Source organism: Rhipicephalus microplus, chromosome X, assembly GCF_043290135.1.
Source record: "Rhipicephalus microplus isolate Deutch F79 chromosome X, USDA_Rmic, whole genome shotgun sequence".
NCBI classification, from domain to species: Eukaryota; Metazoa; Arthropoda; class Arachnida; order Ixodida; family Ixodidae; genus Rhipicephalus; species Rhipicephalus microplus.
In genome coordinates this window covers 71,284,509-71,302,402 of record NC_134710.1, presented here as the reverse complement: position 1 = coordinate 71,302,402, position 17,894 = coordinate 71,284,509, and positions in this window count along the sequence as shown.

The following is a 17,894-nucleotide window of genomic DNA, read 5'->3' as shown; positions in this document are numbered from 1 at the left end:
GAGCCTTTAGGCTTTGAATAATAATAATAATAATAATAATAATAATAATAATAATAATAATAATAATAATAATAATAATAATAATAATAATAATAATAATAATAATAATAATAATAATAATAATAATAATAATATGATGATGATGATGATGATGTTTATTTTTCATCAATATTTTGATGAAGGACAGCTGCAAGTAAAAGCTGCTCTCCAGAAGAGGCAGCTTGACAAAGGCCCACAGCTACCTTTTAGCACGACAGCAGTGGCAAACAATCAGCAATGTGAAGTCAACAACAATAACAAAAACGCCAAATAGATAAATAAATAAAACATTTCTGGCCTTTTTCTGGACTATTTAATAGACCACTTCAATTATTTTTTAAAAAGACATCGGCGCACTTTGAAAATGCTTTTCTCGCTTCTGCCACAGAACATTCCCGAATCTGCCACTCTTCTCACTGCCGAGATGTTTACTGGCGTGTATACTCAAACATCTCAACTTCAACATTGCAAAGAGGGGTTAGCAGTATAGGCTGCGAAATGGGAGCAAGAGAAGCGAGAAATGCTGTTAATGTCTGCGATGCAAGCGGTTGCCAATTGCCCAGAGGTATTCTTTCCAAATGTGCACCATCTTCTAAAGATTCCGGCAACTCTGCCGGTGAGCACAGCTGAAGTGGAACGCTTTTTTTCACTGCTGAGACGCTTAAATTTGTACCTGAAAGCTACAACAGCACATGAAAGATTGTTTGGCTTGCTCTCTAAATATCCACAACGAAATAGAAGTCCGTCCGGAAGACATTCTCTCTGTTCTTCAATGGGAACGTAGTCGGCTTCAGCTGAATGTGTGTGTAATATCAACCATAGGCGCCAGCTTTTAAGCAAGAATGAAAGTTAAATGAAGTTATTCTTCGACTGAAATGTTCTCAACAACAGTAAAAACAAAGTTGTTAATGATCAATTGATGGCGTTCACCATCTGATGGGCGATTTCAATGCAAGGTACGGAAGAAGCAATCTGGACACCAAGCAGTAGGAGATTATGGCAACGGTACTAGAAATGCCAGAGGGTCGATATTAGTAGAATTCGCAGAACGCAATGATTTACACATCTTTAATACCTTCTACTGGAAACGAGGGAATCGTAAGTGGACATGGAGGAGCCCTAATGGCGAAAGTAAGAACGAAACAGACTTTAAACTGAGTGCACGCACAGGCCTCCTGCAAGATGTGGAGGTGCTTGGCAAGGTACGATGCAGTGACCATAGAATGGTACGGTCTCGAATTCGCCTAGACTTGAAGAAGGAACGACAGAAACTAATACGCAAGAAGCCAATAAAGGAGCTAGAACTAAGAAGGAAAGTACTGGAATTCAGAGACTCGCTTCTGAACAGGTACTCGGATATTATTGAGGAATTCAGCATTAGCGTTGACGCAATGAATTATAATCTGACGAGTATAATTTCGGAGTGTGCAATGTAAGTTGGAGGTACGGTACTTAGACAGGACACTGGCAAGCTGTCCCAGGAGACGAAGAACCTCATTAAAAAGCGTCAAAGCATGAAAGCCTCAAATACAACAGACCAAATAGAATTGGCAGAACTTTCAAATTTGATTATTAAGCGTAATGTATCCAATGTAAGAAGGTATAACACGGAGAAAATGGAATGCACTCTGAAGAATAGAGGAAGCCTCAAAGTGGTGAAGAGGAAAATTAGGATAGGTAAAAACCAGATGTATGCCCAAGGAACAAGGAAGTCAAAGTAACTACCAATATGGATAGAATAGTTAAAATAGCGGAGGAGTTTTACAGGGATCTGTACAGTAGCCGGGATAACCACAACCTTAAAAACTAGCAGTAGCCGGGATAACCACAACCATAAAACTAGCAGTAACCTAGATGGCGTCCCACCAGTAATGATAGAAGAAGTAAGAGAAGCCTTAGATGGAATAGAAAGAGGCAAGGCTGCTGTTGAGGATCAGATCTGCTAAAAGATGGAGGACAGATTGTGTTAGAAAAACAAGCTTGTTTACGAAGTGTCTCCTGATGGGAAGAGTACCAGAATCTTGGAAGAATGCTAACATCATCTTAATACACAAGAAATGAGATGGCAAGGACTTGAAGAATTACAAGCCGATCAGCTTGCTCTCCATCGCATACAAGCTATTTACAAAGGTAATTGCTAACACAATTAAGAACACATTATAATTCAATCAACCAAAGGAACAAGCAGGATTGCGGACATGCTATACTCAACAATCGACCACATTCACACTATAATTAAGGTAATAGAGAAATGCTCAGAATACAGCCAACCACTATACATAACTTTCATGGATTACAAGAAGGCATTTGATTCAGTAGAAATATCAGCAGTCATGCAAACACTGTGAAATCAGGGCGTCAATGAAGCATATATAAACATCCTGGAATAAATCTACAGGGGATCAACTGCTAACATAGTACTTCATAAAGAAAACAACAGAACACCAATTAAGAAGGGTGTAAGGCAAGGGGATACAATCTCACCAATTCTATTTACCGCGTGCTTACAGGAGGTTTTCTGAGGCCTAGAATGGGAACAGTTAGGGATAAGAGTTAATGGAGAGTACCTCAGTAACACTTACGCTCACAGTACACTTGCGTTGGGTCCATATCAATACCTGTGAATAAATATAGCAAAATATTTAAAGTAGCACCGAGTTCAAAGCAGATAGATAGATAGATAGATAGATAGATAGATAGATAGATAGATAGATAGATAGATAGATAGATAGATAGATAGATAGATAGATAGATAGATAGATAGATAGATAGATAGATAGATAGATAGATAGATAGATAGATAGATAGATAGATAGATAGATAGATAGATAGATAGATAGATAGATAGATAGATAGATAGATAGATAGATAGATAGATAGATAGATAGATAGATAGATAGATAGATAGATAGATAGATAGATAGATAGATAGATACTGTGAAAGATAGATAGACAGATACGATTAAACTCACCGAGGTTTGCTAAGAAATGCTTCGCATTTAAAAGAAATATAAGCAAAGAAGACACAGAAAGCAGTGAAATGAGAGAAGAGAAGCAAGGGAGGCCTCCCAGCTCCACGCTTCCTTCGCGCTTGTCAACACTCTAGTGTGAAGTGGCATTAATATTTTACCGCCTGATAATTTGTAATTAGGGAATTACCAACGGTATCTTCCGAAAGCATGCATCATAATGACATGCACTTTGATTAAGTCATAACAGTAATGACCGGTTATTGTTAATTTTCGTTTATTAACGAGGCACACAAGGCCGAGCGTGGAAAAGGGTTAGGTGGAGCGACGGAATCAAGAAATTGAGAGGCAGATCGGCTCACGCATAACAGGGGGACATTGAGATCACTGGGAAAGACCTTCATCGTGCAGGGGCCATAGATAGGCTTACTATGATAATAATTCGTTTTTTGATTCAATATTCCACGACCGTTTTTTTTTCTTGCTTTATCCGTATTTGGTCCGTATTAGAAAAAGAATCACATTCACATACACCTGATTTACTTGTTAATGGAGTGTATTGTGTTATACGCGTCACGGACCTACGGAATGACTGACTGGCATCCTTGTTTTACTGAGGAGCTTTTATTATCGTAATTTCGATTCGTGCCGTGATGGGATATGTGTTTCAGTACCAAATAAATTTTTCGTGTTTACCTAATGCACATTTCTGTTTATATATCATTTCTTTCTACTCCCGTAATAGCCCTACTGAAAGGGCTCACAGTATCAATAAAAGAAACGAAATGGAATGAAATGGAAGTATGAATTTTATCCGTGGGTCGGTTAAAAATAATCCCGTGTTAAAAGACCCCCCCCCCCCCCCATCACAAGGGTGCATTTATTTTTAGTGCGTGTAGGAGCTATCTTTTAGACGGCCAACTACCTGTTTAAATGGCAATTAATTGTCTGGTAGCACATGTTTAGAGGCTAGTTCGTGCATTCTTTCACTAATGAATGATTGATTTAACGCACACACGCACACTTTTATTGGGAGGAACGCGCACATATACAAAGCAGAGGACCAAGTCACGTGACCCACCATGGCGCCTGCGCAGCTGAGCAAGCAGGGTACAAAGAAGACCTAATCATGGTGAAAAGCGACACGTGTGTATGTCACAGAACGAGCGCTAAAAAAGAGAGCGCGCCGCCAAATCCTTGCGACAACGGGCGGTAGAAACGCGCGAGGTAAAAAGAAAAAAAAAGAAAGCAAACATCCAAGGCTCCCGGGCGCGCGCTCTCCCCGCAGAAGCACGGCTTCGCAGACGAACCTCCTCACCCCACAGCGGCGGCCGGGCAAGCGCTAGAAATTTCCAGAACGAGGGAGGCGTGGCTACGCCGAGCTGAGTCACCCGACGCGGAGGGCTGACAAACCGTCTCGCCTCTCTCCAGCCTTCGCTGCGTATCGCGCCGACGAAAGGACGAGAAAATTCTGGAAAGTGGCGCGGAAGGTATTTAATCGAGCGGCCGAGACGAGAAAGCAGGAGGAGACGGAAGTTAACGCCAGAGCGCGTAGGGATTCCGCCGTGGAGTCGGCGAAGGTTCTGCCCGTAGTGACAGGACAGGAGGAGACGGAAGTGAGCGCCAGAGTGCGTAGAGATTCCGCCGTGTAGTCGGCGAAGTTTTTGGTCCGTAGGGACGGCTCGAGCTACAGGCAAGAGCGTGGGTTTACCGCTATCGAGCGAAGACGCGGGCAACAGCTGCGTGTGTGAAGCCGACGGATTTCCGGCGAAGAAGCTTGAAGCTTGGAGAGTGGCCATTTGAGGACACGAGGTTTCCTGGAAGAGAAACTTCGAGAACCACGGAACGACAACAACGCTGGACTTTGAGTGAGTGATTCTCGGAAGAGTATCATTCAGGCTTTTGTTCCAAGGGCTTTGGACTGAATAGGTTTTATATCTCCTTAGTCTTTAAGTGTCTTGGTTGTTCAGTGCATGCGACTGCATTGTAGTGCGTATTGTTGTCTGTGTCCGTTGTTTCAAGTGTGGTTGATTGTACTGTGTAGTACATTGTCTGTTTGGTGACGTATTGTATGTAACTATTGTGGAGTGTGCATACGTGTGTATTGTTTTTGATCTGCCGTTAATGAGAATATAATTTTGTTTGTTTATCAACTCTCGGCTCTGTCTTGTTCTTTGGACCACAGCCGGCGTCCGCTGGCGCACCAATAAGGACCACTTCTAAATTGTCCACGCTTTCGTGGTGCGGTTCGGGGGGCCGATACTTCGGCTCTTGGAATTAGCCCGGCGATTGCCTCCCTAATAACGGGACAGGTGTGACAATTAATCTGGCGTCCGCGAAACAGGACCTTTTGGTGCACAGTGTGTCCAGAGTAGTGAGAAAGAGCCTCGAGTTGTTGATAGTGCTATCGGAACGATTTTGTGTGTTGTTCAGTGTTCTCGTTAACGAGTGCAGGGGAGTGTTCCGATAGACAGATTTAGGCAGATACTTTTTGCACGCGGCAAGGTTTTATTTACGAGTTGCGAGACACAATGGATCTCGAAAAGTTAGTTGCGCTTGGTGAGAAGATGGGTCTTTCCGGCGCCGAACTACGGAAATGGGTAAGCCAGAAGGAGAAAGAGGCGGTGGAGAGAGAAAGGTTGGCAGCTGAGAAAGCCAAGGAAGAAAAAACAGCTGAGTTGGAACGAGAGAGGTTGGCGGTCGAAAGAGCCAAAGCGGAAAAGGCAGCTGAGTTGGAGAGAGAAAGGCTGGCCGCTGAAAGGGCGAGAGAAGAAAGAGAAGCAAAGGAGCGACAGCTGAAGGAAGAAAGAGAGCAGCAATTGAAGTTGGAGCTGGAGAGAGAGAAGTTGGCAGCCGAAAGGGCGAGAGAAGAAAGAGAAGCGAGGGAGCGCCAGCTGAAAGAAGAAAGAGAAGCGGAGATGGCTGAAAGGGAACGGCAGCGGCAGCACGAAATTGAACTCGAGCGGCTCCGTTTGCAACAGCGAAACGAAACTCCCGTCCAAGCTAGAGTTGAAAGCAGCGAACGGGAAGATCACGGCTTCCGCTTGAACCCAAGCAAGCTGCTCGTAGCGTTTGATGAAAGGAAGGACGACCTAGACGCGTTTCTCCACAGATTTGAGACGATTGCGAGGAGCCAGAATTGGCCGGAACAGCAATGGGCAACAGCTTTGAGTACCTGCTTGAGTGGTGAAGCGCTCAGTGTGTACGGTAGGCTGACGCCGACCGATGCGGCCAACTATGCAAAGGTGAAAGCTGCTTTGTTGAAGCGATTTAGATTCACTGTGGAAGGATTCCGGGACAGATTTCGGACAGGAAAGCCAGCTGATGGTGAAACGGCTACGCAGTATGCCGCCCGACTTTGCCATTATTTTGACAGATGGATTGAACTTTCAGGGACAGCACAGGAGTACGATGAGCTTAGAGAGCTGTTAATTAAAGAACAATTTCTTACTAGTTGCCACCCAAGCCTGTCGCTGTATTTGAAAGAGAGGAAGGCGGAGTCATTTGAAGGAATGCTTGAATTGGCTGATCAATTCTTGGAAGCGCAAGGTGGCACTAATTTGGCCAAGGTCAAGAAAGATTGTCCCGATGATTCGAAGAAATTGGCTCCTGAAGAAAAGAAGCGAGCACCAGAGAGCATGCAGCGATGTTTTCTGTGTAACCGAGGGGGTCATCGCGCGAAAAACTGTCGAACGATCTTTACGAGCCCTACGGTTGTAAAATGTTTTAAGTGTGGTCAGACTGGGCACAAAGCAGACGCTTGTCGGAACGGAGTGAGTCAAACTCACCAGGTATCTTGTGTGCAAGCGGCACCGAAATCTGATAATAATGCCGTCACCGATGGATTCGTAGAGTTGAAGAATGGGGAGAAAATTCCTATTGTGGGGGCTGTAATGTCAAAACAGCCAACCGGTGTTACGAAGGGAATGCCAACGCTTCCTGGAAAGATTGCAGGCAAGAAGATTACGGTTCTAAGAGACACCGGTAGCTCCACGGTTATTGTGAGGAGAAATTTGGTACGGGAAAGAGAGTTGACAGGCAGAACGAAACCGGTTTGCCTAATTGACCGTACGGTTCGGATGCTTCCCGAAGCAGAAATTGAGGTTGAAACCCCGTACTTCAGCGGGAAGGTTACTGCTTTATGCATGGCGACCCCCCTGTATGACCTTGTCATCGGAAACATCGGCGGGGCGCGAGGGCCAAGTGATCCAGAATGTTTGGGAGAAGACCCGAAGATAGAGCCCTCGCCAACACAGCGGCCGCGAGATACAGTGGAGGAACATCCCGTGACGGGTCTCACTAGAGCCCAAGGTGAAGCTGCGGCGCAAGAGACAGCGAAGGAGAAGACGATCGTGTCGAATCAGTTCACGGGCCGAGCAACCGGACGTACGTCGGCACGACCTCGACCGACTGACAGTGTAAAGGAGACGGAGTTGGCCAGCCGGGCAAAAAGTAGAGGCATTATCAAGCGGGTAAATAAACAGACAGGACCCGTCGAATGTAATGACGCGTTAACGGTGTCGGAAGAGACAACGATGGCTGAGACGACGCCTCAGATATCGTCTTTGGAAAGGGCTCGCCGAAAAAGAACGTGGAAGCACAAGAAGAGATCGAGCGAGCACCGCAAAAAGGGGCGCAAGCGCTGTTCGAAGTACTCAAGATAGGTGCTGAGGTGGAATCAGAATGTGTTCGGCAGGGCTGAGTGACATATGTTGTGTTAATATTCTTGTTATCCTGTGTCTCAAGTGTATGTCGAGTGAGTCAGTGTTCTGTGCGATGGTGTGATGTATAGTGTTGTATAATTGTTGGATAGACAGAACTTTGTACGGTTGTATTGTTTAGAATGTGTGATGAAGTGTTGTAGGCATGTACCTGTGGCTATATTTCATGTGTTGTGGAATTGAACTACAATGTACGATTGTATTGAGTGATATATTGTGAATGTGAAGTGTCATGAGCGACGGATTGTGTTACAGTCTGTGAGAATGTGTGGTGACTGTTCGCGCTCGTTTGTGTGGTTTTGAATATTATGAGATAATATTCTTAAAGTGGGGGGCAGTGTCACAGAACGAGCGCTAAAAAAGAGAGCGCGCCGCCAAATCCTTGCGACAACGGGCGGTAGAAACGCGCGAGGTAAAAAGAAAAAAAAAGAAAGCAAACATCCAAGGCTCCCGGGCGCGCGCTCTCCCCGCAGAAGCACGGCTTCGCAGACGAACCTCCTCACCCCACAGCGGCGGCCGGGCAAGCGCTAGAAATTTCCAGAACGAGGGAGGCGTGGCTACGCCGAGCTGAGTCACCCGACGCGGAGGGCTGACAAACCGTCTCGCCTCTCTCCAGCCTTCGCTGCGTATCGCGCCGACGAAAGGACGAGAAAATTCTGGAAAGTGGCGCGGAAGGTATTTAATCGAGCGGCCGAGACGAGAAAGCAGGAGGAGACGGAAGTTAACGCCAGAGCGCGTAGGGATTCCGCCGTGGAGTCGGCGAAGGTTCTGCCCGTAGTGACAGGACAGGAGGAGACGGAAGTGAGCGCCAGAGTGCGTAGAGATTCCGCCGTGTAGTCGGCGAAGTTTTTGGTCCGTAGGGACGGCTCGAGCTACAGGCAAGAGCGTGGGTTTACCGCTATCGAGCGAAGACGCGGGCAACAGCTGCGTGTGTGAAGCCGACGGATTTCCGGCGAAGAAGCTTGAAGCTTGGAGAGTGGCCATTTGAGGACACGAGGTTTCCTGGAAGAGAAACTTCGAGAACCACGGAACGACAACAACGCTGGACTTTGAGTGAGTGATTCTCGGAAGAGTATCATTCAGGCTTTTGTTCCAAGGGCTTTGGACTGAATAGGTTTTATATCTCCTTAGTCTTTAAGTGTCTTGGTTGTTCAGTGCATGCGACTGCATTGTAGTGCGTATTGTTGTCTGTGTCCGTTGTTTCAAGTGTGGTTGATTGTACTGTGTAGTACATTGTCTGTTTGGTGACGTATTGTATGTAACTATTGTGGAGTGTGCATACGTGTGTATTGTTTTTGATCTGCCGTTAATGAGAATATAATTTTGTTTGTTTATCAACTCTCGGCTCTGTCTTGTTCTTTGGACCACAGCCGGCGTCCGCTGGCGCACCAATAAGGACCACTTCTAAATTGTCCACGCTTTCGTGGTGCGGTTCGGGGGGCCGATACTTCGGCTCTTGGAATTAGCCCGGCGATTGCCTCCCTAATAACGGGACAGGTGTGACAGTGTAAATAAATACCCGAGAGAAATGAAACAGAAAACAAACCTTCTACTGGCAAAAACATGCGCAGCAGTCCATAAAAGAACTCATATTCGCTTTAACATGGAAGCGCTTAACCTAGGTATCAAGTCTTCTTTTCACCAAGGGCCACATATATACGGTTTACTCGTGCACCTTTCCCCTGCATTTCAATGTAAAAAGCCTCCATCACTTCTCCAGTGCATCTGCCCCGATAGCCAAACAAACAAGTGGTTCCCTCTGCCATCGGTTGGTAGCCACACTCCCTGCAATCAGGTGGCAAGTGCAAACCACCAGAAGTCGTTAATAACGCAAAGTGTTCCTTTATATAGTCTCACGTTGACATCCCACCCACCCCGCATAATAATAGCAGCTTATAAACAACAAATGATTTGCATCCAACATATCTATCCTTTCTCTTCTCCGGACAAAACGAACAGGCCTTGCGAGAATCCGAACTTCTATGCAAGCGGGTGCAAATAGAGGACATATTTTTGGGAGCTAACATCACAACACTTACCCCATTCCTATTGGACTCATTCTTCAAGCAATTGAAAAGTTTACGCATGTATACGGTACCACACCGGTCTCTTTTCATCGCACACGCACTCTGTTCTCCAACGCGTACCATTTGCACCTTTGACCCACTTGATTAGTTTTTGGCAACTCCTAAAGATTTCCGTATCAGAATAGCCCGCCGACTTCAGCCTTTCAACTTGGCTCAGGAAATTTATTCTATCGCATGCGTGCACATCTTCTGGAAAGAAGCTCGCAGTGCGTGGCATAAATAATGCCGGACTTGACTATCTTAGAATAGCCTGAGGTAAATGGCAAGATACCCTTCACGGATCGTGGCTTGTACAGCCAACGCCAACGCAAATGTTCCTGGTGAAAGCGCAGTCTGATATCTATTAACTGAAGCTATCCTTTTTCAGGCAGCTTGTGGATGAACTTTAGCCCGTGGCCAGAATACCTAAAGATGTTTAATACATCAGTTTTCGTGCTATGCTGACCGGCCGTTTTCATTTAAATAAAAAAAAATCATCGACATACCGAAAATGTGGCAGGACAAGTTGTGGAACTTATCAGCAACATACCTGTAGATTAGATCCAGAAAAAAAAAGTTCGGCAGATCCCACGTACCTTGGAATCGATGTTATGCGAAGGATGCGTATGGTAGGTGAATGTGTTTAATTTTTTTTATTGAGCGAGACATTATGAAGCGGCGCTAAATATATGTGAAAATCCACGCACACACATATGTTAAACAGCCACGTATGTTTTAGATTAGCAGTTGTTTACGGTGTTGTAACGATGCCAAAAGCAGTTGACATGGATAGTAGCAACACCAGAAGCGGTAAGCTGACATGAAGCACTCGTGATATGAAGCCCTCAACACTGCCACACAAATCAACTTCAGATGATGGCGCCTAGCTACAATACACGTTAACCCGACATGGCGGCTGTATCATAGGAGTACATTTATAATTTTTATAATAACCGCAGATAGCCAGTACTGCAACCACACTTGGTGTTTCACGAATATTAGGGTCTATTTGAAAACAGTTCCAAGACCTGGCGTGCCTCTGTAGTAGAATACCCGATTTCCACGCAGAATGCTGGGGTTCGATTCCTGCTGGGGCAATGACATTCATTCTTTCCATTCGTCCGGTCAACGCTGCCGATGTCCGCTTTCTCTTTACGATTAAGCGTTAAAATGGCCTGTGTGTGTTCTCGCCGTTCCTGGGTAGTAATGTGAATTGTCAAGCACCTGTGGCACATACCCGCCCACTGTTGCCAACAAACCCACCCTCGGGTATGTGCCACTGTTTACTGGAAAGTGTTTAATGACGTACGCGATGATATTGTGAAATTATATAAGGCATGACCAGCGCGTCATATTCAAACCATCTTACCTCCCCAAACTAATTTTGGTGTACACCAAGTTAAGGGTGTGATCATGAGAGCACCCAGACATAGGCGGCTAGAGAGATAGATAGCAATACGTAAAGATATGCTTCACATTTAATGAAGCTAAAATCGGTGTCACCCAATAGATCCAATGCAAACCCCGGACTTTCGCACATAAATGCCCCGCTTCCATTCCACAAACATACACCATAAGTAAAACGTCAGCAATTCTAGAAAGCTTTCCAAGGAAACGCTACAACTGTTAACGACCTCGACTTCATCATTGTCCTCAACGACACAAGATCTAACCATCTGCAGAAGTTCACCATGTGGTAAGAGGCAAAACATGTCCTCGATGTTGATGATGAATGCTGAACATGAACCCGGATTACTATAGTTCTGAGCAAATCTCCTACACCTTAAGAATTTTTAACTGTGAAAGGATCGACCACATTGAGAATTTCCAGGTGCACCTGCAAATTCGATATCTTAGATAAATAGTCAAGTCCCTTCTACTGATATAATGGCTCTGAACGGAGAATTCTGTTTATGGGTTTTTATAGAGAAAAAAAAACGTTTGAATTATTTTTTTGCCTTTTTTATCACACTGTTGAAACTGGACATATTCCTGTCTTGCAGCATAGAAATGGCCTGCTGTTTCATTTTGCCTGTTTTAACATCCACTCTTTTGTATTCCTTCAATACAACTGTCTCATATTTTTCATTAAAAACACCTTCTTTCATGACCACAAACATTTCCTCCTCATCTAACAAGGAAACCTGAAAACTCATCATGATTAGCCTGACTACGCCTGCTGCAGGGAAAATGCCCTTTCCATGATCCACCAATCAACCTAGTCTTGTGCTTTCTGTCGCCACGTTATACCTGGGTTAATGTCATCGGCCCACCTAACTTTTTTGTCTCTCCTTCGTGTGTTTGCCTCCTCTGGGAATCCAGTCAGCTACCCTTAATGATTAGCGGTTATTTTGCCTATGCGCTATACATGCCTGGTCCACGTCCATTTCTTCTTCTTTATTTCAACTATGATATCCTTAACCCCGTTTGTTCTCTGACCCACTATGCTCTCTTCTTAACCCTTAAGGTTACACCTATCATTTTCCTTTCCATCTCTCGCTGCGTTGGCCTCCATTAAAGCTGGACCATCTTTGTAAGCTTCCAGGTTTCTGCTCCGTAGGTAAGTACCGAAGTCATGAAGCTGTTATATACCTTCCTCTTGAGGGTTAGTGGCAGATTACCATTCATACTTTGAGAATGCTTGCCGAGTGTGATACACCCCGTCCTTATTCTTCTAGTTATTTCACACTCATGGTTCCACTCCGTGGTTACTACCTGTCTTAAGTAGACATATTCTTTCACAACTTGTAGCGTCTCTCAACCTATCAAAAAGTGCTGTTTTCTGTCGAGACTGTTGCGCATTACTTTAGTTTCGTGCATATTAATTTTGAGACCCACTCTTCTACTTTCCATCTCCAGTTCAGTAATAATGAGCCATGAGTCGTCCCCCAAGTTACTCATCAAGGCAATTTCATCAGCGAATCGCAGGTTACTAAGATACTCTTCATTAACTCTTATCCCTAACTCTTCCCAGTTTAAGGCCCTGAAAACCTGTAAACACGTGGTGAATAGCATTTGAGAGATCGTGTCTCCCTGCATTACACCCTTCTTCATTAGAATTCTGTCGCTTTCTTCATGGAGAGCTATGGTGGCTGTGAATCCACGGTAGATTTCTCCCAGTATGTTTATGTAGTGTTCGTCGATGTACTGATTCCGTAGTACCGGCATTACTTCTTATGTCTCGACCGAGTCAGACACCTCCTCGTGATCTATGAAGGCTGTGTTTAGGGGTTGGTTGTATTCCTAGTATTTCTATATTGCCTGATTGATAGTATGAATATGGCCTATCGTGGAGTAGCCTGTAGGAATTCCTGCATACTCACTTGGTTGTATACGCCCGTGTCCTCACATTTGGGTGCACGTCAAAGAACCCCAGGTGGCCTAAATTTCCGGAGCCCTTTACTACGGCGTCTCTCATTATCATATGTTGGTGCTGAGACGTTAAACTTCGAACATCAATCTATCAAACAATCAATCAATCAAAAATCAATCATTTGGAAGATAAAACTCTAGTGTCGCTTTATTTCTATTAGCTATTATTTTTGTCAGTCGTTTGTAGAGAACTGACAGTAAGATGATCGGCCTGCAATTTTTCAAGTCCTTGACGTCTCCTTTCGTATGAATTAAAATAATGTTGGCGTTCTTCCAACATCCTGTTACCCTTCCCATCAAGAAATACTTCGCACATAAGGTGGCCAAGTTTTCTAACACAATTTCTCCGCCATCTTTCAGTAGGTCCGTTGTTACCTTATCCTCACCAGTGGCTTTACCTCTTTGCATTCCTTCTAGGGCTTTCTTTACTTCCTACATGTGTCGTTACTGGTACGATGTAGAATTCCTCTGGGCTATTATTGCTTCTTACGATATCATCCTGGTTGTTTCTGCTTCTGTGCAGCTCTCTGTGTAGTTCTTCCGCCACCTCAACTATCCGATTCATATTGGTTATGACATTGGCTTCCTTGTCCCTTGATGCATACATTCAATTTTTTGCCTATGCAAAAGTGTCTTTCTCCGCTTTTAAGCTTCTGCCGTTTTTTACAGCATGCTCAATTCTCTACATGTTATACCTTCTGATGTCGGCTATCTTGCGCATATTGATTAACTTCGAAAGCTGTTCTGGCTCTATATTGTCGGTTCCATTTGAGTTTTTCATGGTTTGTCGTCTCTTAATGAAATGTTTTGTCTCCTGAGATAGTTTGCCAGTGTCATATGTCTAGTGGCTGTGCCTGCAACTTCTACTGCACATTTTTTGATCATACTAGTAAGATTATTGTTCATTGTGTCAACGATAACGTCGGTTACCGTCGTTTAGAGTCTGGAATCTAATCGCAAGTGCAACTTAATTTCTGTACTTTCCCTCTCACCGCTAGCTCATGAATATGCTTCTTGCTTATCAGTTTATGCTTTTGCTTTTTTTTAAATCTAGGCGAATACGAACTCTTACCATTCTATGGTCACTGCATCGGATCCTTCCAACTACTTCTACATCCTGTACAATGCCTGGGTGTGCACACAGAATGAAGTCTATTTCATTTTTATTTTCGCCATCAGGACTTCGCCACGCCACTTGCGGTTAGCCTGTTTACTGAAGAAGGTATTCAAGATTCGTGAATTATTACGTTCTGTAAACTCTGCTATAAATAACTCGCCTCTGGCGTTTGCAGAGCCGATGTCATATTCCCCCACTGCATAGTCCCCAGCCTGTTTCTTGCCTACTTTGGCATTAAAGCTAGTCGCCCATCAGAATAGTGTATACTGTGCCTTTACTTTATTGTTGGCAGACTCTACGTCTTTATTGAAGCGTTCAACTTAGTGATCATCAGGGCTCAATGTAGGCGCGTAATGCTGTACCACAATCCTCTTGTACCTTTTGTTAAACTTAATTATGAAACTTGCCACCCTCTCACTAATGCTATAGTATTCCTCCATATATTGCCAGAAATACTCTTGTGTATAAGGATCCCCACCCCTAGTTCTTTTCTCTCAAGTAATTCACGGTAGCCTAGGTTGTGTCTGTTCTTCAGCACTGTATAATCCTCACGTGTCCTCTTAACTTCGCTGAAGCTGCTAAAGTATAGCCTGGCGCTGGCTTTAAGGCTGTGTCACATTTTTTTGGCGTTTCGGAGTAGTAATTAAAACTCTTGTAAGGATGCGCAGTAGTAAACAGAGGTACTTGGTCGGGAGTCAGATATACGTAGGAGCAGATGGCGCGATGTACCGCTGTAAGGATTGGTAGCACCTGCTGTTTATGCCCTCACAGCTCCACAGCGTCGAATAAATGTTCAAGTTGCAAAGAACGTTGCTCAAGACGCTGCCCGCCGCAATCATGGCAACAGGGGAGTCTCGGAGTAGTAATTACATCTAATGTCATCCTAATAAAGTAGGTTAGTGGATGAAAAATTAAGAAGATAATTACTTCAAATTCTAGAGAGTGGTGAAAGGCAAGAAAGTTCGTACGAAAGCAATGACGTGTTTGCGCCACTCACCGCATAGCATCAGCTTGAATGGATAGGCCCCGACAACTCCCGGGACCACATACATACACAATAATAACTCCACGCGACATGTTCAGCTTGTAAGTGCTTCAAGGAGCCCTCAAAGTCGTACGTTTGGTGAACGCAACTGGTGCCAGTGGGCGGCTATGCGTTAAGATAAATATTTTAAGTTTGCCTGTTTGGTTAGATAGTGTACGATTATATTATGTGCTAGAGGTAACTTAGCGTAGGACTACTACAAAGAGTATGTTATGTCTACTTTGCATAATACCACCTCAATATTGCCTATATAAGACCCAAGGTGGGCATATACTAAGCTAATACTAACCCGAACACTATTCTTCTCCAAAAATTTGACGATGGACTTTTCAGGCGAGAGCCTTCGCCTAGCCAACGACGTCTGAGGGCACACATCGATGCAATCAGACACGCATCTTATCGGCTCACCTACAGACACGTATAAATGCCCCTTGAAAAAGCAACCTTTTCCACCGGTGGAACATATGCGAACTTGGTCCCAGTTTGAAAACCTTGTTGACATTCTGAATTGAACAATCCCCAAGAAGGCGCTTTTCACCTAGAGTCAGTCCTATTTTTATTGGTAGGAAGCGTTCTTCCGTTCTTTCGGGTGGCGGGAAGCTTCGTCCTTTCTTTCAGGCGGCGTTGTTGCTGGCTCAGTGCACCACCAAGCAGTCTTGGTAAAAATGAACATGCCTCCACCACTCAGAGCACATGCAAAATGCGGCATCATCCTTCTGAGGCTTTCCACCCAAGACCACTGTGGCCCTTAATGAAAAGTAGGTTCGATACCTGGGATCAGCGCTGCCATATTAAAGAGATCATTAGTTTTTTATGGACTACTATGCATGTTTTTGCCTGTAGTTTTTTTCTTTTTTGGGAGTTTACAAACGTGTCACTTTTGAGCATGATTAGGTGTTTTTGTACCCTGTTTGCTCTTCTGCGCGGATGCCATGATGTATCACGTGACTGGGTCCCCTGCTCAATATATGGGCGTGTTTTTTCCAATAAATTTCAGTTGCGAGTTCAGCCGTGCCCCGGAAACTCATCGCTAGTTTCGGTTTCAAGGAACATGCACCCCCGTAGCGGTTGCCGAACATCCGAAGATCTGGTTGAACGGAGATGTGAATGTTGATTGATTGATATGTGGGGTTTAACGTCCCAAAACCACTATATGATTGTGAGAGACGCCGTAGTGGAGGGCTCCGGGAATTTAGACCACCTGGGGTTCTTTAACGTGCACCCAAATCGTGATGTGAATGTTGGCGTTTTCATGGGAATGTTGGCTTCCACAAGTTTTTACAAATAAAAAAATCAATATTATAGTGAATAACTTCTCTTTTGTTTATATATTTTTTCCTATTCCTTATTTCGTATATTTTAAATTAGGCGAAGCACAGGAAGTGATTGACTTGGGTTCGTATCGCTTGCCTCTGCTCCTTCTCGACCCTCGCTCAGCGATATTTTTGATTGATTGAAGTTTTGATTGCACTCAGTTATCTCGCTGGGTTGTCGACTATGGAAAAGATGAAGACAGCAAGTTGTGGCGGGCAGAGAATGGAAGCCGCAGCATGTTACTCCATATGGCCGCAGTGAGTTGCGCCGAACAAGTCAACCATGCATTCGTCGAAGATGGCTTAATCGGGCAACACAGACTTTCCGCGGCTCTGAGGTGTGCTAACCCGGAGATTTCTGGTTTCGCGAATGTTTCTCAGCGTTTCCCAAAGGCAACGGGTGAGCACAAGAATTGGGACTCAATATTTGAGCAAGTATTGCTTTTGCATGAGTACATATAATTAAACCCAGTTCTCTGCAAACCTGACTGGACTGACAGATGTGCAGTGTCGCTTGGCTAATTGGTGAAGATGACAGCAAAGCGCTCCTATCGGGAAAAAACGTTCATGGAAATACCTGAATTCGAGTTGGCTCGGCTACGTAGCTTTAGTTTATTTTACTTTCGACGTGTTGTTCAAAAGATGTCAAGTAATCAAAAGCTGCTTTCTGCTCATGAAATTGCTGTAGGCGCGGTTTGACAGTGTGTGAGAAGCCATTACTTCTAATATTGTCACTCAAATGCACGTGATGGACTAAATGCTTCTGAAAATTATTACAGAGAATGTCGGTGGAGCCAACGTTTTCACGAGTGAACTTTCCTTCGAGTAGTCAACTTGCCCAAACATTGTTTCCAGCGACGTTCTTTCTTGCAAAAAATTTGTGATCGCTTCAAGCCTCTCTATGTTTCTTCACTTCAGTCTCGTTTGGTACTCGGGTTCAGTAAGAAGACTGTGTGCTATCATAACGAAGATGATTGAGTCAAATACCACGTGCCCTCCTCGTGATTGTTGATATTTTCGCATTGGTTCGAATATTCTGGGTTCAAGGTTTGTTCATTATGTCCATATTTCAGTTGTAGATTAAAGCTGCTTTATAGATCAACACTTACACACTACGTGTATGTATCTGTTTTTTTTTTGTATACAAAACGTGAAATAAAAAGTTGATTTATTTGTGTCGATCGAGATTTGTCTTGCTGATAATTCGGTCAGCTTAGTTTTCGCCACTTCAAAAGAGACGAACAAAAATGAA